At 38.8% G+C, this 27,951-nt stretch overlaps 1 protein-coding gene across 10 annotated transcripts in view; it reads left to right on the top strand.

The window, feature by feature from the left end:
• LINGO2 (leucine rich repeat and Ig domain containing 2) overlaps positions 1–27,951 on the top strand; it is an 805,515-nt gene that overhangs the window by 278,133 nt on the left and 499,431 nt on the right. For all 10 annotated transcript variants that reach the window (XR_010920756.1, XR_010920755.1, XR_010920754.1 and 7 more), the window contains one exon: positions 22,353–22,459. The gene's annotated coding sequence lies outside the window, so the exon portion shown is untranslated. The remainder of the gene's footprint in view (positions 1–22,352; positions 22,460–27,951) is intronic.

The raw sequence follows: 27,951 nt of genomic DNA, 5'->3' as shown, positions 1-27,951 counted from the left end.
TTGTATAACTTCAAAGAACATGTGAAAAATACCCAAGAAATAGTTATTTATTCATGACACTTTATATATTAAGGAGGTTAGCCAGTGACTTAGATGGAGTACTGAATCAGACCATAGCCCTCTGGATCCTCTTCTTATACCCATATTATTATGAGTTACTTAGAATCCACCCATCAGAGTTTGGATACAATTATTACATTTATTAACTATCTGTAAACTAGACAATTGAACCAATGTCCAACAGTAAATCCCAACCCAAAATAGTTTGGAAAAGAGAGGAATTTTGCAGCATGACCTGCAGGTCACAAAGTTTGGGCTGCTGTGGTAGTTATAATTTGACTGCATACCTGCAAAATTCAAGCATCGTAATGGTTGAGCTATTTTTCCCCTTTGTTTTCTCTACTTTCAAGTAATCAAGAATAATATGGACTATAGGAATGAACCAGCTCCTTGATGGAAGAATGAGTGAATGCAGACACAAGTACTCAGCTCTACTTTTGCTTACAGTATGCACCCAGTTTCTGTTATGCTTTTAACAAAGCTGGTAAAAATCTCAATGCTAAGCTTGTACATCTGAAGCCCAGCTCTCAGTCCACCAAAAAAATAGTGTTGTTTCTAGCCATACTTCAGTTTCTCTTCAAGTTTTACCTTTTCTTCTTATCCTTTCCTAATATGGACAAATGTTGTCAATTAAAATTTCTACTTTTCAGCCATCCTGTATCACTCAACATCCCTTGGCTTAGCCTCCATGGATTAGATCTTTAGCTGGTATAAACTGGCCCAATTCCATTGATGTTAATGCTGCAGTGCTGATTTTCTTACACTATCTGAAGATCTGACTTGATATCGCTACTTGGGTTGAGCAAGTGAGTTTCTTTCTCTCTTGCCTGCTTGCTCTCCAAGTTTCCACTCTTCCTTTGGACAACTCTGTCTGATTCTTCTTTCCTCTCACTCGCCGCATGGCTGTTACCCAGTGCTTAAACAGGCTTCTCTCTGTTGATCTAGCTCACCTGTTTTGGGTCCTTACTCCTTTTCTCATCACAATCTCTCGCTTCTCTATTGAGGTTCCATTTGATACCCTAGCCTCCCTCTTCTTTACCATCTCTTTCTCATTTGACCTACAATTCCACATAAACTTTGCCACTCATTCATTGTTGTCTTTGTCATCTTCACATTGATCATCTTCACACTTTCCCACCTGTCGCCCAACTTATTTCTAATGTGACTTTAGATCAATGTGTGGGTGTTCTCAGCCCCCAATTCCTTGATATCTCTTCTTTTCCGTGCTAATTTAGTTTGACTCCTTCCATTCCTTGTTTCTACCCAGTTCTTCCACCACAAGATCGATCTCTACAAACCCCAATACTCCCCCCAACATTAATTTATTCATCTCCTGCTTTCATGCCTACTGCAAGTCTTTGGGGAAAGTCCTGTTACCACATAAGCTTTTTCTGGTCCCAGTTCATTCATTTTTTTCTTCAGCACCCACATTTTTCTGGTTGAACAGCACTACTTCTTCACTTTCGTTGATTCACCATGCCCACAGTCACAATTGTAGCATAATCACGACTTCTGATTCTACCAGACCCATCCTCCATCTCCTTCTTCCTTTCCATGCAGGTCTCAGTAACTTTCCCCATTCCTTCACACCTACCTCTTCCTGTGCAACCACGGGCTCTTTCTTCTATCACTGATGCAGTGCTTTCTTTTCCATCTGCTCCAGTAACCCCATCCCTTCCTGACCTCATTCATCTCTATTCTTGTTTCCTCTCTCATTGTTCTCCTCTCCCTCTTTCCCCTCAAGTTTCTTTTCCTCACAGAGAAACATACTTTGGTCTTGCTTCATCTTCCACCCCCATTGCTACTTGCTTCTCTAAATATTGTCCTATTCCTTCCACCTCAAAACTCATTGAATACCATCTAATACCAGTGCCTTGAGTTTCTGTTCTCTGCCTTCATCCTGGATGCACTCAAGTTCAGCTTTCACATTCTCCATTTCAGTGACGCTGCCCTCACCAAAGTCTTCAATGACCTCTTTCATGGCCTACTCCCTCCTCCCTCACTGACATTGACATCATCCATCATACACTTCTCAAAATTTTGTTCTCCCTTGGCCCTCAGGACACTGACCTCTCTTGTTTCTCCAATCTCTTATTGTGCCTTCACTATCACATTTGGTAGGTTCTTAGCACTTTTTCACCTACTCTGGGGGGTGTCAAGTCACAACGTGAAACCATAAACTGGAGCTGGGCCAAAGTTATAACGTCAAATCTGAAGCCTTATGAATGTAGGTCTGTTCAGATTCAGATCCCTGGTATGCAACCTCCCTTTCTTGGTTTTGATCCTATTCTGGTCGCTGCTACAATATGACTTTGGCAAAGGCATTCAAATGTCCTGTGCTCCAGGTCTGCTTCTGTAATAGAGGATAAATAGTACCTATCCTCCTTTTTGTTAACTGCTTTGAAATCCTCTGATGGAAGGTACTGTATAAATGCAAAGTATTACCATTCCTCTATGGCAATTCCCTCTGAACTGAAAAGTAATTACTAGTAATGTTTAATAACTTGTTGGTGAGCAATATGAGCCATCTGCCAGTGAGTCCAGCAGGTGTTTCTTCTGTTCTTTGCTAATGAGGATTTATGGACCATTACATCCGCTTTATTTGTAAGAGTAAATACTGGCTAGCTAGAAAATTCATTTTGCTTATATAAGTATCTTCTCTGCACTACAGTTTAAAGCACAAATAGTAGCTTTAAATACTTTTATCAAACCTCAGCACTTCTCAAACTTTACTCAATGTCTTATTTTAATGTAAAAATGTTTACATTAATTAGTCATTAGAAATAGTTGCCTTATAAGCTGCATAGCATGGTGGAGATGTGTTAATACACCTTGTTTGTAATATCCTTTGTGCCAGTCTGTAGTTCCTAGGATGTAGTGCCAGAAAACCATGATAACCAAGTTAAAACAAGATATTCTTTCTATTGATGTGTCTGTATCCGTGTACATGTGTTATAATATATAACTTTTTGTCCTTAAAAACTCAGTTGCAACTTGCTCTTTCTTAACTGTATCTACTGACATGAATCTACCATAGTAACCCTTTAGGGTTTAATTTTCTTATGATCACAGAATAAAACTGGAAAATAAAAAGCCTTAGTGCCTCTGATATGACATGGGAATTATGTTTAAATTGGATATATTAAAGAAAAGCATGGGGTATACTGTCAAGATGTGTTAAATTGTTACTTTACATCTGTCAGAGAGTCAGCTCAAATACTAGTAAAGGTTGCAGATCACAGGTCATTTGCCCCCGGGATGCTGTATTGGCAGGATCCTGACATTTTTATATGAGTAAATCTTGGCGTTATTAAGGCAGTGCCTTTTTATTCTTCTCTATACACACTTTTGACATGCCAGTCCATTGAGGATTATTCGTATCAGGTTGTAAAGAACTCAAACAGATGAAATTATTCTGTGGTTTGGTCAGAGTTTTCTAAAGAAACAGAAAAGAAAACCAATTTAAGAATCAGGTTAACTTTCAGCTAAATCCAATAAAAATCAATCAATCCAGGTGTTTTGTTGAGGAAGAGCCAAATCTTGAGGTCCTTATGGAGACTTTATTAATGCACAACTCCATGTATGTTCGAGGACTTTCCAAATTAATTAAAATTTCTTTGGGAAAATTACCCTTGGAGAGACCATGTGAGTGAGGTAATATCTTTTATTGAACCAATTTCTGTTAGTGTAAGAGAGAAGCTTTTGAGTTACACAGAGTGTAGTTTGAAAGCTTGTCTTTTTCACTAATAAAAGTTGGTCCAATAAAAGATATTACCTCACCCACCTTGTCTCTCTAATATCCTGGGACCAGCATGGCTTCCACAACATTACAAACAATGTTTTCTCTATAGCATTATGAGGCACCTGATAGAGAATTTACCTCAGTCCTACTAAAAATACTGTAAACGTGCCCCTCCCACACCCAAATTGGGCGGGGGGAGAAATGCAGAACTTTTTAAGAGTAACATTTCATTTTGAATACAGTGATAGGTCAGGCATTTTCCCCACATGTTTAACTAGGATATGCTGAGGTTCACTCAGTAATAGTACCCAATTTGTAATCCATAATATTCAGGTATGTTCGAGATCTATCACGCCCTGTGCCTGCAAATAGCTGCACTCAGGCAGATAGAGAATTGCCCTGGAATCCCCAGGAATTAACCTTTAATTACAGATTAATCTTTGTCATGTGATGAAACCTCCAGGAATACATCTAACCAGAGTTGGCAAGCCTACCTGTGTGAAGCACCATTGACCACACGGATCTGCCCATCCACAACCAGTTGCAGGATCAGGGCTTGACGGTGTATAGGGATATCAGAAGTAATAGTTCTTGTTCTGGGGCTCAGGCATTCATTGGTTTAAATGTGAGTTAAATCACTCTTCCACCTTGGAGGATTAGGCCCACAGCAAACTTGATTTTTAATTATCGGTGAAAATGGAAAATCCATGTTAGCTCAATCAATGTATCTCCTTGCCAATGTAGATTGTTTACTACAGTGTGCTTAGTTTTTTGGTCAATCTACATTTAAGTGTCCTAAGTAACTGGGTTTTTTCTTCTTTGTGGACACAATTCCACAGGCTAATACACCTCAATGTCAGAAAGACATGCATGTCAAATTTTCCCTGTATTAATTTAATCTCATTACTCTTTGTGATATTGCTACGTATCCAGCTAAGTAAGTCCTCTTCTCAGTGTTTACATCTTGCTAATGTTTGTAAACTATTATGTACCATTAGGCCAAAAGACAAGTTAACTGTATAAACTATAAAATAAAAAATAACTTGCCAAACTTTTGTGAAGGCACACTTTTAATACATTTTTGTTTCTTGACTAAATGCAAAGGAATGCAGTGATTAAAGCAGGAAAATGGGGGAGTCAGGGTGATCTGTGTTCAAATGCCACTTCTGCCACTGATTCTGTGATCTTGGGCAAGTTATCTGACCTCTTTAGTCTTAGTTCCTCCAACCATAAATTTGAGATAATACTTTTGTAGCAGTCTTAACAGGATATGGAGTTTTAACTAATTGTTTCCCTAGTGCTTGGAGTGTGATGCATAATTACTGGAATTATAAAACTGTTGGATAAAGCAGCAGTCATAAGTTGATCTTCGGGTTCAAATGTACAACCATTACTCACGTTAGGGAGGACTCAGTACTGCAAGTAGTTCCACTGACTTCAGTGGTAGTACTTGCATATAAGCGACCACAAGCAAGCATTGTACGGTGAAGCTGTACAAATAACGGTAGCTCAGACTATGTTGCTATATATGAAAATGAGAGAATGTTATGTACTAGCATTATCAAAGCATTACAACAGTATTTCAGTGCTGTGTGAATTTCAGTCAGTTGGTACCTGAAATTGTAAATAACCTCAAAACAGATGACCTCTCATCTTTCTATTAAAGATGTTCACCTCTCCCTTTGTGGAAACTACTCTGAAAAAAGAAAGTGAGATTTAATTTTGGAATGCAGTCTGCTTAATAGGTTATAAATTCCCAAATTACTCTACACCTACAGTTAGTCTCTCGTGGGTCTCTTTGGTATAAAATACTCGGAGGCAATGGTAAATGGAACTATTGATTTACTTCTACACAGTACACATGAGAGGGATTTAGTGTATTGCTTGGAGATGCCAGACCAACCTATAGAAGACAGTTTAAAAAAGAAAGGTCAGTTGAATAACGATAAATACTATTAAACTAACTGACATAGTTAAAATATCTCAATTCTGTAATAAGAAATCCAGATTGCTTTGCACATATATTTCCATAAATCACTTCTTTTCATCTCATAAGTCTATATTACTTTTTAAATTGAAATACTCTGCTTCCTGGTCAGGCTGAACTTACTAATTTAACTACGTCCCCAATAATTTCACTATTTATATGTACAATGTTTGTTCTTGAAAATTTGAATGATAACCATAGTTTTGGTTGGGAGAGTCAGGAATAGATATGATCTACTCCAATATAAATGTTTTTGAAAGGTCATGTATTAACAAAGTGTGCATTTCTGTGTTTAGATATAAATGGATGTTGATTGCTTAACAGAGCTGGTTTGGAATAGTTTGAAATGGTTTTGTGAGAAAATGCTGAGTCTTTGAAGCCAAAACTTTTTGTGAAAACATATCTGTTTTGATGATTTATTGGAAAGTTTCTCAAGTCCAGAGAAACTGACCAATATGTATAGCCAATAGCCCACTGGTTACCTGGGTGTGGGCCACCCAGATTAAGATCAGGGACTTGAATCTGGGCCTCCCACATCCCAGGGAGTGCCCGAACCGTTGGGATATTGGCTATTCTGGAGTGGATGTCTTTCCATGAAAAATTTACCAATGTCTCATATTTGTCCAGATGTGGAATGGAAAACATTTTGGAAATTTCAAATTTCTGCAGGATGGTAAAACAGTTTCCTGCCCAGATCTAATTAATTTTTGACATTAGGGTCAAAATAGTTTTCTTGCTACTCCTGTCCATGTAACTTCAGTTTAAGTCAGTGTAAGTTCTGTGTGGAATAGATAATAGAGAGCTTGTGAGAAAATATGAATAACTGAGATAGGCTGTGGCTGAATAAGAGAGGAGAAAAGCAGACTGAAGTGAAGAATTTTGCTTTGGAGACATTTTAATTTTTTAAAAGGAGTGTGTGTTTAATTGATGTCTTTAGGGCAGTCCTGATCATTCTTTCATCTTATCTTTGTTGGCTTAAAAAGATAACATACTGTATTCTGCCTGGTTCTGTGTTCAATGATTTTTAAACACTGTGAAGTTCAGCCCTTGCATACTCTCATGTAACCCCATCAGTGGTGATGTAAAGGTGCAACTGAGATCAGAATGGCCCCACAAGGGTGGAGAAGTGACAGGGGATTGTGTGTCAAACATAGATTTACAAACAAATTTTGGCCAGTATAAGTCTGGAGGACTCTGACGAGTTGCACAATACTTTTTTTTTTCAGGGTCCCAAGGATAACTCAGACTAATTATCAACTTTATTGTTGTGGGGATAAAAAGTGGTGAAGCATAACTTGATGATATAGGTGATTTAAGAGTAATAACATATTCTACCACTGTTGCTTGCTTCTCTGTGTGAGAGGAAAGGTGAATGAAATATAAAAGAACATTCTGTCAGATTGCATTCAGTTTCATTGTTTTCACATCTACTTCAGGCAATGAAACAAGGATTCATTTCCTCTTCTACAATTTTCTTGCTCCCTTTAGACACATGTAGACTGATTCCTAGTCTGATGGAATAATTATGACCCAGGTTGCCCTCATTCATGAAACTGCTTCGACAGAGCTACCTTCCTGGAGTCACATGCTGTTCTGTAACCATGAAGAAGTAGCTATCTAGCATCTCCTCTTAGTGTGGAGTTTCTGTTCCAGCAGGCAGTCATACAGGAAATTTGGTACATACATTGAAGCACATGCCCTTGTTTAAGGCTCTCTGCTGCCATATGATTCTTGGGTTTGGTGCGTGAATTGAAAAAAGTGGAGATGGATTTGGAAAACTGCTGTTACCTAGTTTTGTTTAGATTAGGTAAGGGCACAAGTCCCACTGAAAGTTGCCCTTACCTAATCTAAATAAAACTAGGTAACAGCAACTTTCAGTGGGACTTGTGCTCCTGCTTCCCTTCTGTGCTTTAGAAAGTTTCCTGCTCTCTAAATATCTGAAGCTGTCTTACTGATTCCTCACAGATTAAGGTTATGTCTACACTGCAGAGTGAAGTCGATTTATTTTAAATCGACCTTCACCCGCCAAACTTTAAAAGACAGAGGAGCGTGGTCACACCATGCTCATTGCGTCGGGGGATTGCATCCCCACTAGTTTCCTGGAGATCTCCATGGAGGATTCTCAGAGCATCTCTGTGCACATAAAGCTTTTTTTCCGAGGGGAACCTGTTGCTTACATGAACTAACAATGAGGAAGCCCATCACCACGCTCAGTTTTTTTTCCCTCTATGACAAGAAGCTGGACTGGGGAGATAACTATAGAAATGAGATTTGCAGTACACACGCACCAGATGTGCCTTCCCCGGCACCTCGGTCAGTCACTCTGTAGAGCATCTGCCTGGGCTGTTCCGGGATTACAAACAGATCCTGGCTTTCAGGGAGAATGGATTCCTCAGTTGCCTGGCCCCTGTTTTCCTCCTCATCCACAGAGTCATCCCCATTCATCCTGGATTCCCCTGAGGTATCTACGCTGCATGGTGGTACAGTTGTGAGGTCATCGCCGAGAATTGCATGCAGCTCCTCATAAAAACAGCATGTGTTTGGTGATGAGCCAGGATGACTGTTTGCCTCCCAAGTTTTTTGATAGGCTTGTCTCAGTTCTTTGATTTTAACGTGGCACTGCTGCGCATCCCTTCCGTGCCCCTTTTCCAACATGCCACCTGATATCTTCTTGTAAATATCTAAATTCCTTTTGCTGGCTCTGAGCTGAGCCAGAACAGACTATTTGCCCCACAGGCCAAGGAGATCCAAGACCTCTGGTCAACTCCATGCTGGAGCGCATTTGGGGTGTTCAGTAGCCATCATCAGTTCTACTGGCAAGCTCTCTCCACATTGACCAAACAGGAAATGGTACTTCAAAATTTCCCAGGGCTTGAGAGGAAGGTGCGGCCACATACACAGGAGAGTGCGAATGTGCAGAGCAGTCACACCAGAGCATCGTGGGATAACTCACAGAGGCCAATTACATCGATTTACACTGTGCTGCGCCTACATTGCTGCTCATTCAACCCATACAATTCAATTTCAATGCTACTCCACTTGCAGAGGTGGTTTTATTAAGTCAAATTTTCCTGCGATTTAAGTGGATGGAACTGACCAGTCAGTGAAAGCACATGCATTATGTGTCTTCCTTCGCAGTGTAGACCAGGCCTAAGATTGCGATACATGTGAACCAATGTCACCTAAAGAGCCTTCCTAAAAATCTTATAGTGCCAAATTATTGTGAAAACAACATGATAGGGTTCCATCTTGGGTCCCAGTGTTTTACATACTAAAGGTGTTTAGTGTATAGTAAAATATCTTTTGCTAGTAGGCAATCCTGCAACTTAATCTTAAATGCTGAGAGTTAAGTCGGGTTCTTTTCTCCTTTCACGATCATCAGGAATAAAGGTTCTTCAGATCTAAGTAAATTCTCCATTATATCTGTGCACCCCTACTGCCTTCAGTGGAGTTCCACAGGTGTCACTAACTTAGTGTGAAACTACCACTACTGGTTTTTCTCACCATAGACAATAAAGCCTTTAAATTGTTTATACGGTAGTCTAAGGAGAAACATGCTCCCTTTACTGCTGTACCATTCTCCCTTCTGTTTGTGTTCATGCATCTATCACATTTTGTCTTAAACTAAACTGGTACACTCTTTGGGACAAGAAGCCACTAAAGTCATTGGGGCTCTAAGATAGCACAGGGGGGTACCCACTTGCAGTCATTTGTGGGATCAGGCCCTCAAGTGGGACTAATAGGATGGCTGTACTTGGGAGGAAGTGAAAGTTGGTATTAAATGCTCCTTAGGGCACGCTTGATTTGTTCTGTCAAAAGGAACATCTAACTTTTTTTATAGAATCCTAGAAATTTTGGGTTGGCAGGGACCTCAAGACGTCATTTGGCTTCAGAAGACAAGTCTCTTCTTCCTCACCATTTTGTCCTTTTCTCTCCATGTTTTCCCTGCTATAGGCCTATTTTGTCATTTAAGCTGTTGGAAAGGGGGTGCTGGGGGCAGGGTTGTAAGAGAGCATTGTGGATGTGAAATTCCTTCAGGTCCACACTAAAAAAAAAAAAAAAAAACACGTTCTCCATATATTATTTTTTTGCTGTGGTGCTGAATGTCACCATGCTGCAACAGCACTCATACGCAGAGCTGGGTGAAGAACAGATTTTTCCAGTTCGGGCAGCAAATAAAAAAAAAAGTGTGTTTCCAAAAAAGTTTGGACTTTGTCAGCAAATCAGATAAGCCTGTTTCAGGTCCTATGAAATGTTCCATTTTTAAAGGGCCATTTTCAGAAAACTCTGTGTATTTGTCCCTGATAACCTTTAGCTCAGTGGTCGGGGCAATCACCTGGGATGGGGAACTCAAATCCTCCCCTCCTGCCAGTGAATATCTATAGGCTATTGTGGGATGGGTTGTTTTCAGTTTCTCCTGTTGAAGCTGTTCCATTCTGTATAAATACTTAAATATTCATTGGGCCAAAGAGAGAGAGAGTGAAAATAACACTCTAATGATTAAAGCACTCCACTGGGAGGTAAATGTGGATTCAGATCTCCTTTCTGCCTGATCCACTGGAGTCTGACCTAAGAACTTACTGAATACTTGAACTTCTGGAGAGGAACTGTGCTTAGGTTTGCTTTAATGTCATAGACAAGCTATTTATAAATGGACGAGGGAAAAGAGTCCTCCGAGGGTATGTCTACACTGCAATTAGGTACCTGCTGTTGGCCCTTCCCAGCTGACTCAAGCTCGCAGGGCTCAGACTGAGGGGCTGTTTAATTGCTGTGTAGGTGTTCAGGCTTGGGCTGCAACCGAAGCTCTGGGACCCTCCCACCTCGCAGGGTTCTTGAGCCTGTGCTCCAGCCTGAGCCCAGATGGCTATAGCACAATTAGATAGTCCCTTAGCCTGAGTCATCTGGCATGGGCCAGCTGCAGGTTTTTAATTGCAGTGTAGACATACCTGGAGAACAATGCTTTGGGATAAGTCTGAGTCCTGATTTTTTTTTCTCTTCTAAGTTTCATGTCTCATTGATTTAACTGCAGGCATGCAGACCTGTTCCAATACATAGTGTCCATCCAGGGCTCTAGTGCGGTCACAGAACTTAAACTCTTAATTTGTAAAATATAATCAACTATTGCAGTATAGTACAATGAACTGCCCATGTAGACCTAATAATAGTCTGCATATTTTTCAGTTTAACCCTATTGGAGGTAAATTACAGATACAGGGGTGTTCACTGGAGGCGTTGAGTGTTCCCTAATCTGAATTTAAGCACCAGTCTGGAGATCTATAGGCTAGCATATGAAACAAGCTAATACATTCTTAAAGGTTTTGGTATGGTATTTTTGAACATAGACACAGTCTGTACTGACATAGTGAGTATCTTCAACGTACGTATTTTAATTTTTTAATAAAAGTCTTGATTTTACATTCTCATCTGAACAAGGTCCTTTAACTTTGTTTTAACCAAATGTCTTGTCTCGGTTTATATGAACATTTAGTCTGTGAAAGTCAAGAATGCTAATGGACCGTCCCTGTCAAATCAGATTATGAACTGTGCCTAGTTTATCATCTGAATTTATGACTTAAAAGAAGTTACTCTGCTTAAAATGTCAAGTCTATTGTTACAGTGAAATGTCAGTGCAGCTGCTGATATTATTAATATGCATATGACTCTATTTTTAAAAGATCATAATCTGTTTTCTCAGAATATAGGGAATATTTTATGTCTACTGACTGCTAGACCTGATTAGAATCTCACACTTAGGACTCTGTTTATTTATTTATAAATCCACCTACACCATAATATCTGAGCATCTGGGAGCCATGAAAATCTTATTTAGTCTTTATGTAATGCCAAAATCTAGCATGGACACTTTACCAATTAGTAAAAATAGAAGTTCCTTGAAGCAAATATCTCATCTACCATATGTAGATGAAAAGATGAAAAATAAAAAGTAGAAAAGATGGGGATGAGCAAAGGATATGGCACAAACCCTAGAGAACCGTGGTACTGTTTGACATGTATCATGCTAGTTCTCTGGCTTTTTGTTTGTTTTTTGTTCACAATGTACTATAGCGTCTCTGTAGCACCATTTATCCCAGTGGGATACCTCTCTAAGGGAATCCAGGGCTGCTACATGGCTTGTACATGATTACATCATGATGTTGCCTCAGAGTCAGAAGAGCTCACATCTGTATTCTGAGACCAATTTATCCTCTTTGCAGTTCACCATTCAGAAAAATGTGTTCCTGAAATCTGAGTCTCTGCATGATAGCAACTAAAGACGTTACTCTTACTCCGCTCACCAAACATTCTACTTTTCCACTATAGCGTACCTCATCTATATTTCTAAACTCTGTACAGATTATCATGTTTCCCAATGACCTTCATTATTCGGTTTGCAGAGAGATGTAAGTGAAAAATGGTATTACATTCATAACATATGCAGCAGCCTGCAGAAGCAATTGAACCCAAAGGAATTATCTATATGAGTAAAGAATTTGTAGGATCCCACCTAGAAGGACAACAAATGGATTGTAAAACTGGTACTTACAGACTTTCTGACTGTCACTGACCTCTCAGGATTCTTATGCATTTGGCAGCTCTGTCACATCACCTCACAGAATACTTTTTGGCTAAGGGGACAGTGTGCCTTGGGCTGGGGTTGAGAAAATGATTATTTCTGGAATCGCTTCTTCTACAAACTGACGTTTTTATATTTCTCTACTGTTCACAACCCTTATTACTGACCAAAGCATCTCATCTCTGTCCCATGAGGCAGACAACTAGCCTTCATGCTTTACAAATAAGGTGACTAATAGATTGCATAACATCTATTCAAGCAGAGTTAGGAATAGAACCCCACTAAGCTCAATGGAAAAATTCGCATTGACTTCAGTGGGGTTGAGATTTTGGCCCTTGGATTTCACTCACCCTTGACTTTTGTCCCTTTACACCTTGCAAAAGGGCCAGTGTGATGTAAAGGGGCCTTGAGTGCTAGTTCCCCACTAGGGGAGATCATCTGGGTGCAGTCATGGAGGAAAGCAACAGTAAGGCTGCTTCCTGAGGACACCCTTAGGATCTATAATATAGTGGTTGGGACTGGAGGCAAAAGAGATATATTGGAGGTTGTGATGCTGGCAGACCAGGTGTCAGCTCATTACACTGACAAATGCATAACCACTCTGTGTGTTCGCATTGTTAAAGTAGATGTTATGTTGATAAGAATGTGTTCAGTGTTTAGCCTTGATGAGATCCTTGTAGGATGCTGCAAGTATTGATCTCCCTTATAACATCTGTATCCCATGGTATAAAGTTATATTGAGTGTTTGTCTTGTAAACCCCTGTAACTGTGCAACTCACCAAACAGAAAAGAAGCATTCATTAATGTAAAAGGCTGGTCCTGCATACAAGAAGGCCCATGGAAACCAAATGAGCCATTGTGAAATATCAAAGGGCAAAGATTTTGTTGTTTACCCTCTTCTCCTCTCCCCCCATGAAGAGGAGATGGGCACAAACAGATGTCCCATCACTTTGAACTCTGGAGGAAGGGAATAAAAATCCATGACCAGAAGGAAGTGTATCACTCTGCTGCTTGGAATTTGGAGAGGGCAATATTTCTAAGCATAATCAAGGGGTTAGCACTAGAAGACGTAGAAAGCATGTGTATCACAGCAGTTTCTGTCACCTTTCAGGGACCCAAGACTATAACACATTTGTGTGTGTGTTTACCTCTTTTAACCTTGTAAATAACTTATTTTTTTCTTCGTTATTGAATCTTCAGCTTATTATTGAATTGGATACTAGCATCTTTGGTGTGAGATGTGAGATACAGCTGACCTTGGGAAAGCAACTGGTCCTTTGGGACTAGGAATAACCTGAATGTGGTTGTGATTGTTGGTGTAAGGGATCATCTGTCACAAAGGCGAGTTTCCCAGGGTAGCAAGATAGACCAGGGTACCCAAGGAGACTGTCTGTGACTCCATATTAAGGCTTTATAACACTTGAGGAGTTCACACTTGATACTTGGTTGGTGAAATCTAAGTATAGAACTCACAACCAGTTTGGGATTTGTGCCCTGGTTTGTAAGGTTGGGAATTACTACAATTTGTACCCAGACAAGCTGGACAAGCTTAGTCTGCCCACTGTCATTTCATGGCTTGGGACTCTCCCCTGCATGATATTTGTGACAGACTCCACAGGCCCTAACCTGCTCCAGCCATCCTCTGACTCCAGCCTTGTTCCTAGTCCAGCTCCAGCCCTGCTCTTGCTTCAGCCTAACTTTTAGCACAACTCTTGCTTTGTTCTGAACCTGCTCTTGACTCCATCTCTGACCTTTTAGCTCCAGTTCCTGGCATGGCTGCCACCACATCAACTAGTAGGCATGACTGCCATTGCTCCAACCACTAGGACTGCCCCTTCATGTCTCGGTTTCTGGTAGTTGAGCAAGGACTTCATGCAGGGCTTTGTCCCAAACCGTGGATAATGGGGGGCAGGGAGGGAGGGGAAGGAGTAAGGGTTTGCTATTGGTTTCAAAAGAAGCTGGATTGAGCTGCTGCATAGAAAGACATGGGGATGAGATAATATCTTTTATTAGACCAACTTCTGGTGGTGAAAAAGACAAGTTTTGGAGCTACAAAGAGCTCTCGTTTAGGTTGGCTTAGCTCGAAAACTTGTCTTTTTCACCACCAGAAGTTGGTTCAATAAAAGATATTACCTCACCCTCCTTGTCTTTCTAATATTCTGGAACCAACACGGCTACAGCCACACTGTTACATGGAAACATTTATGACAGCTCAGCTAAACGGGTATTGTATAAAACCCCAATCCTGCAAAGAGTTAGGCATGTATGTAACTTCACTCAGTTGAGTAGTCCCGTTCTGAAGTCAGTGGGACTACTCACAAAAGTCAAGTTTGCTTACCCATGTATATGTTTACAGGATCAGAGTCCTTTTGTGAATTTAAGTATAAATAAATAATGGAGCACTTACATTTTAAAAGGATTAAAGAGAAATGCTCTGCGTTTGAGTAGCTGTCAATTGCATATGCAGAGTATGGGGAGAAAATCCAGCCTTTGGCTTTTGACTTGAGGTTTCTTACAGGCACTTACAAGATTAACACAACATAAAGCAGTCCCAACATTGCCAATGATTATTTGATATATTTGTAAAGGAAGGGCAGCACAATTACCACAAACAAATGTTAAATGTAATTTAATTTCATTTAAAGAAATGTCACCACCCAATTATACAACTGAAGGTCAGATGTCATCAGAAAAAATGGAAAATTAATTTACCTAAACAGAAATCAATTTGAACAAGCACAAATCTTCAATATTTTACTCTTGATTAGATTGCTGTTTGAGACAGCTACTACGTGCTTACATGTTGTTCGCAAAATAAGAAGCCAAACAATAACCCCTTTTTATCTCTTTAATCAACTTAATTTATTAAACATTTAATAAACATAAGATACTGAGAATTCTGTGTGTCTTTATTTAAAAAAAAAAAAAAGAAGTCCGGGTTTTGGTCCGATACAACCTTACAAAATTCAGTGAAGTTGCAGCTTCATGCAGAATTTGGCACAGTTAATGAAAATTAATATTCAAAACATAATTCTTGCTATTCCTAACATTTTTCAACCATGAGTTTAGCATTTTTACGAAGGATAGTTATATATCATTATCCTTATTTTACAGCTGAGGAAGTGAGGTAAAACATTTTGAAATTTTGAGGAGAGCAGGATGTTCTTGTGGTAAAGTCACTGAACTGTGAGTCAGAATATTTGAGTTCTACTCGCTGCTCTTCCACGGGCTTCCTTTTTGATCTTGGACAAGTCACTTAATCTCTCTGTAATGCAAAGTGAGGTGGTTGATAATACTTCCTCTCTCTGTCTGTCTTGTGTATTTAGATGGTAACCTCTTTAGAGCAGCAACAGTCTCTCCATAGTGCTTTCCTGATTTAGAACTCTGATCTTGTTTGGTGTCTCTGGTGCTACCATTAATAATCAAGTTGTTTTTCTAATGCTGGGAGAGAGAATCAGGGATTAATTACTATAGCGCGCAGGTGACCTATCAACAGGTCCTTTACCTATCCCCTGCACCACATTGCCTCTTCTGACTTCTTCTAGTTTCTGAAAAGCACTTAGCCAGCACTTTATTTTTGGCCCTTTACAGTTCTTACAAAAAGGCAGTTGCAGCATTCACTCATAGCCTGATGAGAGAATGAATTAGTTCAGGTGATGCATTTATCATTGGCATACTGAGGAGAAGCAAAGATCCTAGTGTATTCATCAGCATACATTTTTGTTGTGAGTCTAGAAATGGCTAAATACTACTTACAGTGAGTCAGCAATCAACAACTGCCTACAGATACCACACACAGTAATCACAATTACTTTTCCAATTCTGTTAGAAAGGGAAACTGGTCAATTTGGCCATTAGCAAATGCTGAATGGAGACTAGCACATGATGATGTGTGTTTGTGGAAATATATCAGGAGAGAGAAAAAAACTGTACAAATATTGGCTTAAGCGCAAAACCAGATTCCAGCAGCATGGAATATGGTATGACTTCAAAAGGCTTTGGATCAGGCTCTACTTGAACATCTTCACTGATTTGGAATCTGTGATCCATAGTCCAAGATTTAGCTTTCTTATTTCTGTCAATCCTGTGAAGACAAAAGAATGAGGAAAAAACCTACTTTGATTATCATAGTGTCTGGTTATCTAGGAAATAATGACAATATGGAAAGGCATCTTTGAAGAAGTGGATGGAAGATTATCTAGAAACTCTGACAAATTTGCATGTAACCTGAGGAAAGATTAGGTAAAGGGATATGTATTCTGAAGCTGAAAATAGTCGCTGTAAATGTGTGTCGGAGGGGTTTGCTATATTCTTAGATTTTAAAATAAAAACAAGCATACAGGAAATATTTCCCATTATTGCTCTGTTTTTGCTGTGAGCATGCTGCAGTTAACTGGCCTCATTCTTGTTTTGCTTTTTGGCACTGCACTTCTCAATCACTCATCCTTCATTTGGGCATCATCACTAGCTAGTAGAATAACATTTTAAAAGGGTGACTATGGAGCTAGCTCTGTAGCATGTATTTGTCAGTACAAACAAGGGTCCAAATTTTCTCCTTTCATGCAAAAACACAGGTACTGATAGGGGAGAAGGATCTCCAAAATAGAATTAATGTGCTATTCTCCCATCAAAACCAGGAGAGCTTGAACTGTGGATGGTCAACAGTGGATGTGATGTCATAGATTGCCTCATTTTTTTAAAAAAAGATTTTCAATGTTCATCCAAATTTGATCAATTCAGCCTCATTTATAGCACTAGTAGATCCAGCAAATAGCACAGTACTAGAGCGAGGTGGAAAACTATTTTCTGTCCAATGAGTGTGAGATTTTGAACAGATAATCCAAAACACTTTTTGGATTATTGGGTCAATTGAAATGTTTTTCCCATGATTTAAACCTTAAAAAAATAATCTATAGTAAGAGGATAACAAAAAAAATGTTGTTAAAGACATTTTGAACTGGAAAATGAAACTTTGATTAAAAAAATGTTAAAATGGGACATTTTAACAATTGCAAAACTTTACTCAAACATTTTCAAATTGTGAGATTTTGTCAAAACTGATCCTTTCCCACTAACTATTTCAGTTTCAATGAATGACTATTTTCCAATGGAGAAAACATTTTGTCTGAAAATTCCTGACCAGCTCTACACATTACGTGTCATAAAAGTAATCATCCACTCTGGTGTGAAAAATTCCCGTTCTAAGTACACAGTAGCACAAAGCTATCTTATTTCCAAAAAATACATAAGTATAATGATGAACTGGTAATATAATGACAGTTTTCTTGTTAGGGAAGTTGGTATAAACTACTTAATGATTAGAATAGGAAACTAATTCTGCTTGGTTTCCCATTCTAACCTGTTGAGTAGTTTCTCAGTCTAGCTAGTAAAACCAGGATAAAACAGAACAAGTTTCCTAGATTTTATTAGTTTATATAACATCAAAGCTATGGTTGGTCAGTTGTAGAAGTATAAGAGGACAAGGTCCGTGACCTGAAGACCATACAATCTAAACAATCAAAGTATAGATGATAGAGAAGGGAAGAGGATGCAGCGTTAAAATTTGAGTGATTAGGTGTTATGTTTAGAATGTGTCCAGTGAGTACCATGGATTTTGTCAATTAAATTCTACAGAGTAAATAGAGTTAAAGAACAAGAAAGGCTGTCGGGCAAAGTGGATGGCTGAAGATGGAAGGATTGGTGCAGAACATGTTTTAGAATTGATGATGTAAAAGGGGTGATTACTAGGTGTGCTGAAGAAATAGGAATGTAGCACACATGGGGAATATATAATAGGGAGGGGGAAATATGAGAAGAAGGCAAGCATTGATGACCGAGCACAGATCATAGTCAAAGATGTAACAAAGAGAGCTGAGGTTGTAGGTAGGAGCCTTGAAAATGAAGATCAGTTTAAAGATTTTGGAATTTTATACAAAGCTCTCTATAGATTAGCTTTGTATTTCAAAGGCTGGTTTACTTCAGGAACAATCCATGGCAGGTGGTGTTCAAACATGGATTGTTTGTTCATTCAAACTTAGATGTAGACTTGAAGGTACAGCCAGCAGAACCTCCTGATGAGTAGGCCCAAGACTCTGGAACACCCTCCCAGTGAAGATAAGGAAGCATGTTTCCTTTACCATCCTCAGGTCACACTGCAAGACTCACCTCTTATTCCACAAAGTGCCCTAACCAAAGCAAATTCAGCTAGCCTCATAATCAAAATACGGGTCCTGATTACACCCAGAAAAAGGCAGAGAATTGACTCTCTGATGTACTGTCTCCCTCCTCCAATCCTCCAGGTAGATCTCAATATGCTTTTACTTCAGGCGCAGTGATTAGATACTGTGGTGATAAGTGTCTTTTTATAAATGCTTATGATGCAGAATGAGACATAAAATAAGTGGAGTGACTCAAGACCTGTGTGCATGTGCAAGGAGGAGGGGGTCACAGATAGGAGAGTTGATCAGAACATAGGGCAAAGTACGTAGTGTAAGTGAGAAAATGTGGTCATGTTGAGAATTTCAGCAGTAGATTTAGAAGGTAAGGGGTATGTTTTTGGAAGTGTTAAGAGGGAGAAGTGACAGGATTTGATGAGAGAGTGGATATGAAGGAAAAAGTAGCATGATTGTAAAAAATAAATAAATAAATAACTGCCCACTCACTACTAAGGTTCTCAGTCTGGGTTAATGGAAGGACAGAGTTATTGTCACTAGAGGAATTGGATGGGGATGTGAAGGAAGACCATTTTAAGAGGGGAAAATGAGAACTTCATAATCAGAACAATGAGGAAATGGGTAGGGGGTATCAGAAAGGGACTGTAAAGGAGGGAAAGAGCCAGTGCTATAGATTAATTGGGCTGACTGGAAAACAGCAATTCCATTTTGTGAGAAACTTTTGAGGTTTGAAATTTGTTCTTGGTCCACTGTGAAATAAAAACGATGTTTTGAAATATTGAGGAAAAACGAGAGTCCCCACCCATGCCAGAATCACCAATAGCCTACTGGTTAGGGCACCCATCTGTGATGTGAGAGACCACATTCAAATCCTTATTCTGAATCAGGCAGAGAAAGAACTTGTATATAGGGTTTCCCATATCTCAGTTGAGTACCCAAACTCCTTTCTCGTATCCTGGACCTGAGAAACCTTCCTTACCAAATTTGATCAAAACCGATATATTTTCATAAACCATTTCTGTTTTGACAAAAAAGGCATTTTTCTGCTGGAAAACAATGTCAGTTTTTCGACCAGCTTTATAGGCTAGGTTCATCAGTATAAAGGCAATAACTGAAATCCAGGGGAGTGAATGGAGACTAACAGAGGAAAGAGCCAAGGACAGTGAACCCCAAGGACAGTTCAACCCCAGTGAACATCATGTAGTAAATCCCATCTTAACTTACAACACTCCAACTTGACTTCCTTCATGAAGGCGGGTGAAGGGTGGCAGAATTCTGTGCTGTATGCAATACAGTATCAGCCCTTTAGTTATCAGCCATGTAGGCATGCTGATATTACATTACATTAATTTTCTCACTGAGGTCCTGATATTGTACCTTATATGATATGAATTCAAAACAGAAAACTAGGATGTTAATTTTAATCTACAAGGGGCATAAACACTCCATGAATCTAGTTAATTGATACTATACTTATCCAGTCACATAGAATCATTTCTTCATAGGTTATTTAATCAATTATTTACTTTAAAAAATCCTTGGACAATTATTCACTTTACAGCCACCACCACTCAGTTTTTCTTAATCATGCACCAAAAAGTAAAATCCAGTCTAGACGCACTACAGCACATTTAGATTGTCAGAGAAAATGATGCACTTTTAATGTTATGATTTTCTCAATTTAAAAAAAAACCCTAATAGGAATGTTCATATTGGCCAAATATATTTGTAGTAATTGCTTTTGCACTAATCAAATGCATCAACTTTGCTTCAATGCTCACACAATACTGGGCCATTTATTGCTTTATATACACCACCATGAGCATCATTATCCTCCAATAACACTAGTAATGTCCTGTCTTATTGTCTGGTTATACTCTTGCCCATTCTTTTGTGCTTTTGAATGCTGCATGTGTGTGATATGATAGAAATGCTGAGAGCAAAGCGTGCTGTTCATTAGAAACAAAAGCATGTGTCCTCTTCAGGAGTGGCCGTATTCCTGAAGAGAGAGGAGTGACGTGAAAGTGTTCAGGTGGGAAAAGCCAGGAGTGAAACATAGAGCCAGCATGTATAAAAGGCACCTCTTGGTGTGTTATATTCATCAACTTCTGAAGGACTGATTTGTAGAAGAACTCTTTCCAATATGCATACATATTTACTGCAGCTTTAAATTCTGGCCCATCCGTCTAAAATTATATCCTGTTTGGTTTGTAGTGTTCTTAGGGGCACAGTAGTGTGTTAGTCATTTGTGTATACAATAAGATGGCTTTAGTAATGGTAACACTGAACCTTTGGCAGAGTTGAATGGAACTGTCCAAAGTGCAAGAATCAAAAAAGAGTGGGCATACACTGCTCACGGACACACACACTTACAGATGGACAAATATTAAGTATGTAGATACATGTGGGACTGCATCATAGTTTTTTATTCACTGTGTGCATTTTATTAGGTAATTAGATGGGCAGAATTTCATCATTTCTGTATATACTAAAGAAGAAGACAGACTTAATGAGGAACTATGCTGTCAATTACCAAAGGCTTTAGGTCACTGACGTACCAGAGCTAATGGATTGCTAATATAGCTTAGTATTGAGTCTGCTTTTTTTTTTTTAAATGAATAACTAGATTGAATTAATATTTAAAAAGAGAATGAGTGTTAATTGGAAAGGAGACCTGTTGATCCAAAGGGAAGTTCAGGTGTTACGATAGGGGGAAAAATGTCCCTGGGTCTAATGTGGTGTTGGGGGCTTGAAGAGGGAAATTGTATGATTGTGAATCCACATTGGAATGTGGAGCCTTTAATATGACAATTGATTTGTATCCTGGTCTGTGAAGGCACAGACCCTAATCTGTAGTAGGCGAAAATATTTATCCCTCTGATCATTTTGCAAGAAGGGTGTTAGCAGTTACTTAAAAACAATTCTAATAATTTGGGGTTTTCCTAGACAACCACAGCTCCCCTGCGGTATTGAATAGAGCTCGTTGACTCTCTTTCAAATGTTGATGAAATTTTTAAACTAAAAAGAAGAAAAATCAGAGGGGAGAAAAATTATAAAAAATCAGCTCCAGTGTTAATAGTGACTAGACCACTGAAAAAACTGATTTCCTCCTCCTGCAGAATTTTTCTATTGCTGGCCAGTGGCATAATCCTTCTGTTCCCTCTAGAAGCACCTGATTCATTAAAGTACAGGTTATCCTCACAGTGGTTGCCTTTACTGTGTATTTCTTTGTCTTTTAAATTTGTTAATGGATATTCCCCTACTACAACCTTCTGCAGTCATAGTTTAAAAAGAAGGGGTTGTTTGTTTCATCTGACATACACACGTAGCAGTGTATAATATTATTTTGTGTCCAATATATTAGAAAAATATGTATTATAGGATGAATGATATGTAATTAGAGTGTATCTTAATGGATATGCACAAGAGCAGGAAAGTTTGAGGTTTGGATGTACAATCTAATATATGTGAGTACTGGATTTGCTCAAACTCTCAAAATAATTCATCTTAAGCAAGTATATATTCCAGCCTGGTAGGTGAAAGGTATAAGCAAATGATAACTGGGTATTAAAATGGAAGTGCTTGTGCAACTTCAAGTGTATTACACATGTCTTCTACCGTGTGTGTGTGTGTGTGTGTGTGTGTGAGAGAGAGAGAGAGCCATGCGCTGGTAGTATCAATGAATGCAACTGCTTATTGTACACATTAGTAATGGGACAGAAAAGGCAAAGGATAGGGACCTGTTAAGAAACTAGAAGTGAGGGAAAAGCTAAAGGGCTTAGCCGTAGTTATTAAGATGTCTTTGTTTCCTAATAGGAAATCCTTTGGAGATTGTTTCAAAATGTAGACCTCTGCTCCTTGGACTACAAGCACATCTCCTGACTGAAGCAGTGTAACGAAAACAAAATTCACTTTCCCTTACGGTAAGGTCAAAAAGACTTTGGACTCTTGAATTGCTCGAATCAATGCTTAAAAGAAGTAAAATGTGTTAATGTGTATATAACATTGCAGTGGCATGAGGCTGTATTCATCACGTAGCATAACACTCAAAATAGTCTGAGCTGTTTTAAACAATTTTACCTGAAGTCATTTGCTCCTACAAACACAAATTTGCATATATTTGAATGATATAAATAACTAAGGACATAGACTCAGATGCAAGTTTTTAGAAATACTTTAAAAAAAAAAAAAAAGTTCATTGATATTTCTGCCTTTGTAACACCGTGGCTGTAGGCTGCTTCTCTCTCTGAAACATGCTGCACCTTGATGTCAACCTGCATGATAAAGGTCTTGTCTTATGTGCTGTTTAGAAGTGAAAATGAAGCATTTTCATGTGAGAGGTGTCTTTGCTCAAGGGCCCCGTTTTTCTATGGCAGTTTAGAAACAGATTCTATGGCAGAATCCCACAGCTCTCTGGGGGGGTTGAACTTACTGAAAGGAGAAAAAGAATTGCACTGCAAAAATCCCTGTTTATGTGACACTTGTTTTAGTGCCCGCCAGTAATATTTAGACCTTGTCTGCACGGAAGTAAGCAGTTCAAGGAAGCTATAGCCATCTTCTAAACACCGGTTGAGCACAGTTATGCTAACGAGAATGTTGGTGTGCTCCATTGCAGATAGCATTTTGTTAAAGCTGATCTTTGGCTCAAGTCTTTACCCTAGTATTGTCTGTGAATATGATTATAACACAGTTTGTAACACTTTTGAACATGGGTACAATTGTGTTACAACCGAGGGAGTAAAACTGTTTGAAAGCAGTTTCCAACAAGTTTTTCCTCTCTCTCTCTTTTTGGGGGATAAGGAGGGTGGTGGGGTTGGGGCTGCTTAATAAATAAATAAATCATTCTCCTTATATAGTCCCCTTAGCCATAATATCTGAGTCCAAAGGTCAGTGATGCTGTGGACACACAGTTCCATATTTTTCCAGTCAACAATGAATACACTGGGAACATGGGACCAAATTCGGAAGTAATATAATGAGGTAAGAGGTAAAGAGTAACGTGCTATAAGTGAATGTCAATTGTAATAATTTGCTGTGGTTTGCAGGGCAGAAAGGTGTGGTGTGTTGAAAACTGTGTTAAAACTGCAGACCGTCACTTTAAATTTCAGGGGTGGGATTCCTGATGCTGCCTGCAGGCTATGGGACACAGTAGGGAAGTGAGCAATTTGGGTGTAGCAGCAGCTATCAGCCTTCAGAGAGTCAGAGTAGAGTAAGGTTGTGCCTCTCTGTTTTCAGGAGCAGCCTGCTTTTGTCTCTCTTGGGATTCTTGTTTATTCCTCTGAATTCTAAGATACAAAATAGCGTTATGCTGCAAGCTTCCTGCAGGAATATATGTTTTTAATCTAACTTCTCTGAGTATATGCCAATGCTATGCAGTATATGCTGTATGCTATGTGTATATGCTATGCAGAGCTGTAGCAGGCAGGTATAAAATAAGTTGTAGTAAAATGGGGGACTACTTAATCTTACAAGGTCTTGTAGGCTGTCTTTTCTGATACAACCTTCTTTCTGCCCTACCATCAAGTGTGCACCAACTCATGCTCTTACGATGACTCCATGACGTGATTTTCACCATTATTCACATTGTTTCTGAAACTGGACCATATTTTCTTTTGATGCTGTGGACTTACAGTAAAGAAACTAAATAAAAACAGCCAGAGTCACTGAAGCCAATGGGAGTTGGGAGTGCTCAGCCTCCTGGAAAATCAGGTTGGTTGTTTAGATGCCCTAATGTGGGTATAGGTGCCTTGCTTCAGGCGCCCAACTTTGAACATTTTAGCTAAAATAAATATACTTTCCCCCATTAAACTGATCATAGGAGTCACTCACACTTAAGGAGAGAATTCCAAAAATGATGGTGAAAATGAATGGTGTCTTTAATGTTTTGCTTCAAAAGAAAAAAAGATCCACAAAACATTCAAAATAACACGAAATAACAACTTAGACTCATAGACTTTAAGGTCAGAAGGGACCCATCTAGTCTGACCAACTGCACAACACAGACCACAGAACCTCACCCACCCACTTACTCCTGTAATAGACCCACTCACTCCTGTAATAGAGTGTTACTGAACTCCTCTAATCATGTTTTAAAGACTTCAAGGTACAGAGAATCCACGCGCAAGTGACACAGGCCCCATGCTACAGCGGAAGGCAAAGCCCCCTCCGGGCCTCTGCCAATCTGCCCAGGGGAAAATTCCTTCTTGATTCCAAATATGGCGATCAGCTACACCCTGAACATGTGGCATGTGTGACAGCAACTGAATTCTTTGGCAAAGAGTTGGCGTATTCTATGGGAGTCTATGAAAAATAGAAGCAATATATCTTGGTGGTGGTTGTGTGGTTATATTTCCCGATCACCTAATGATAACAGTATTTCCAGGTATATGTGAAAAATTCTTGAAGAATTAAATATCCTTCCTCAAATACACACGTGTTCTAATAAGCACTATAATGTTTTTAAAGGAGTATTCATGTTCATAAACTGTATTATATGTTATGGAGGGGAAAGAAAAAAAGCAGAATAAAATACGTTTTAGATTACTTGCGTTCTTGGTGTTGTATCTGATCCAAGAAGATAAATTTGTCTATTGATAAGAATATTTAGAAGTATGGTAATAAATATTAAAGTAGTTTGGGAAAGGATATAAACCCTCATGCTTCAGAACATATGCCAACTTCTAACTATTGGGGATTCGGAGGAAACTTTGCAAAAGTAGTCCAGCTACTAATAGTTTCTTGTATCTTTTTCTAAGCCAGTCGATGCTAGCCACTGTCAGAGATAGGGTACTGAACTAGATGGACTCTGATACAGTATGATTTCTGTGTTCCATTAAATCATCTGGTTCTCCCTCTAATATCGATAGTCTTTTTTTCCTGCCATTACTGAGCAACAGCTAAAGGAAACCAGGAATAAATCTGGGGGAAAAGGTTTTAAAATATAACTAGCTCAAAAAGAAAATTATTATGCAGAAGTTTGAAGTTCATTCACAATTGTGTTAGTGTCTTAAATAAAATTACTTACACAAACCCATTTTAAGAGGATGCCAGCTGACTGGTAGCCTAATCTTTGTGGTAAAATGACAAGCTTTAAAAACCTTGCCTAAGACCACTAGGACATGAGCATGTGTCAGAAAGAAATGCAGCTTGCACTGTAATTTGAAGCACAATGTTAATGAAAACTTTTTTTTTGCCTTGAAAAAGGCATTTGAGAGAGTTCATCCCACTGTATCAGATAATTATGAAGTACTGCTACACAACTGTGTATCCACATAAATGCAGAGGGAGGCTAGGTGGGTGGGTGTCCACATTAAATTGGACTTAGTCATATCTTATAATCAACAAAAAAGAAATAAAAATGTAATTTGTCCCTTTGCATGTTTGAAGAGTGGTGGAAAATCTGTGATTGCAAGATACTTGGCATAATTAAACATCTAACTCAGAATGCAAATGAAACCTCTGGTCATTGCAGATTCCAAAGAATGTGTCAAGGCAATCTACCTACTCCAACACTAGTCACAAAACTCTCAGATCCTTGTAGCTCAAATGCTGCTAATGATTGGCTTGAGTACTTTCAAAAGTACTTTGCCACTCCATGCCTCAAAGTGAGCTCCATTACCAAATTAGCTTTTTTCCTCCATAGCCTTTTTTTTCCCTTCTAGATACATTAGACAACTTTTTCATAGTTTCAAGGGCGTTTCAGGCAGAGTACATAATAAAATTAATTGCATCACCCTCTAGGTACCTTTTGAAGTCCTGAAGAGATCAGCCTATGTAATTGGCATTGTGTATTCAAATAAGGCTTTACAAGCAGCAGGAGCCTTGGCTATACCACAGCTGCCAGTTAAATAGGGACAATCGGCTATTAATGGAACATCTTGTCAACAGTTCTACATGATTATCTGAGCCATTGGTCACATAGGCCCTACTCTGTCCTCTTATTTCTTAATGTGTGTTAGGGTATGTATTATGCTGTCAGCTGCTAATTCGTTTTAGTTAAATGTCTTTATAGGGCCAGATTCAATAAAAACTCAATTGGGCTTTGAAATCACAAGTCAGCAAGAGCCTTGAAGAAAACTACTGAGAGTTTTTTGGGTTTTTTCACCACATATTCCAAGATGAGAAGGGACCACTGTGATCATCTAGTCTGAACGCCTGTATAACACAGGCCGTAGGACTTCCCCAAAATATTTCCTACAACATCTCCTTTAGAAAAACATCCAATCTTGATTTAAAAAATGTCAATGGTGGAGAAGCCACCAAGACCCTTAGTAAATTACTCTCACTGTTAACATTTTACACTTGTTTCCAGTTTGAATTTGTCAGTTCCAGCCATTGGATTGTGTGGTACTTTTCTTGGATAGACTGAAGAGCCCATTGTTAAATATTTATTCCCCAAGTAGGTATTTATAAACTGGACCAAGTCACCCCTTAAACTTTTCTTTGTTAAGCTAAATAAACAATGTGTAAGCTGAGATAGCTAAAGCTTCTATTTTTCAATTTTTATGCATATATCTTATGTATATAGAAAGAGGGGGAAGATATAGTTGACTATGACTATCCTCCCAATAATATACTTCTTTAGATGTAACCATCCAGTTAATTACTACTATTTTTAGGGTTGGGTTCAGAGTCCCTTTTGAATGATTTGACCTAACCTGGCCTAACTTTCCTCTGACTGAACTCAGCGAGAACCGAGTTAAACTGATGCTGAATGTTTCAGCAAATCCTACCATTTAAGTTCAATTTACTAGATACTCTTCAAACGTGACAATATTCATGACACCCACATCTGAAGAAACTGATGAAACAAATTTGCCTCAATCTTTTTCTTTTATAAATTGAAAACTATCCAAATTGGCCTTTAATAACAAGATAATGCTACTATAATATTCCCTATACTTAATGAATTCTGCAAATGCTGCAGTACACCAGTTAGCTTTTAAAGGCAATTTCAAAAGTTCTTAAGGGCAACTACTATACACTATTTATCTATTAAATTAAAAGGATTTCAGCTAATACAGCCAGCAAAAGTAAACATTCAGTCTCTTACAATGGCACTGAAATCATTATTGGCACCATCCAGTCACATCACTCCAGTTCCACTTTCTCAAACAGTTATTCTTAGCATCATTATGAAATACATGACACAGCACCAGACTTCAGATGAAACTGCAAAGACCTAAGCTTTCCTAAGTGCAGTAGAGCTCTAGATTTGGACTTCTTCAAAGTTCAAAGGTGTCATGGTCTGGCATTTTGGTTTGGGCCTGTTTCTAATTTCTGTGTAACTTGGTTGTCAGATGTTGGAGGTGTTTGGGAGAGATGTTGTTGGAATGCAAAGAGAAGCTACTTTTATAGTAACAAGAATTGTCAGGAATTCTAGGAAATGTTGAAGATGAAATGAGTTGTTGTTTTT

This window comes from Emydura macquarii, unplaced genomic scaffold, assembly GCF_026122565.2.
Source record: "Emydura macquarii macquarii isolate MOO-44397 ecotype Brisbane River unplaced genomic scaffold, CSIRO-AGI_Emac_v2 contig_1451, whole genome shotgun sequence".
In the NCBI taxonomy this organism is placed as follows: Eukaryota; Metazoa; Chordata; order Testudines; family Chelidae; genus Emydura; species Emydura macquarii.
Note: the sequence above shows the minus strand (reverse complement) of the source record. Positions and strands in the feature narration are given on the sequence as shown.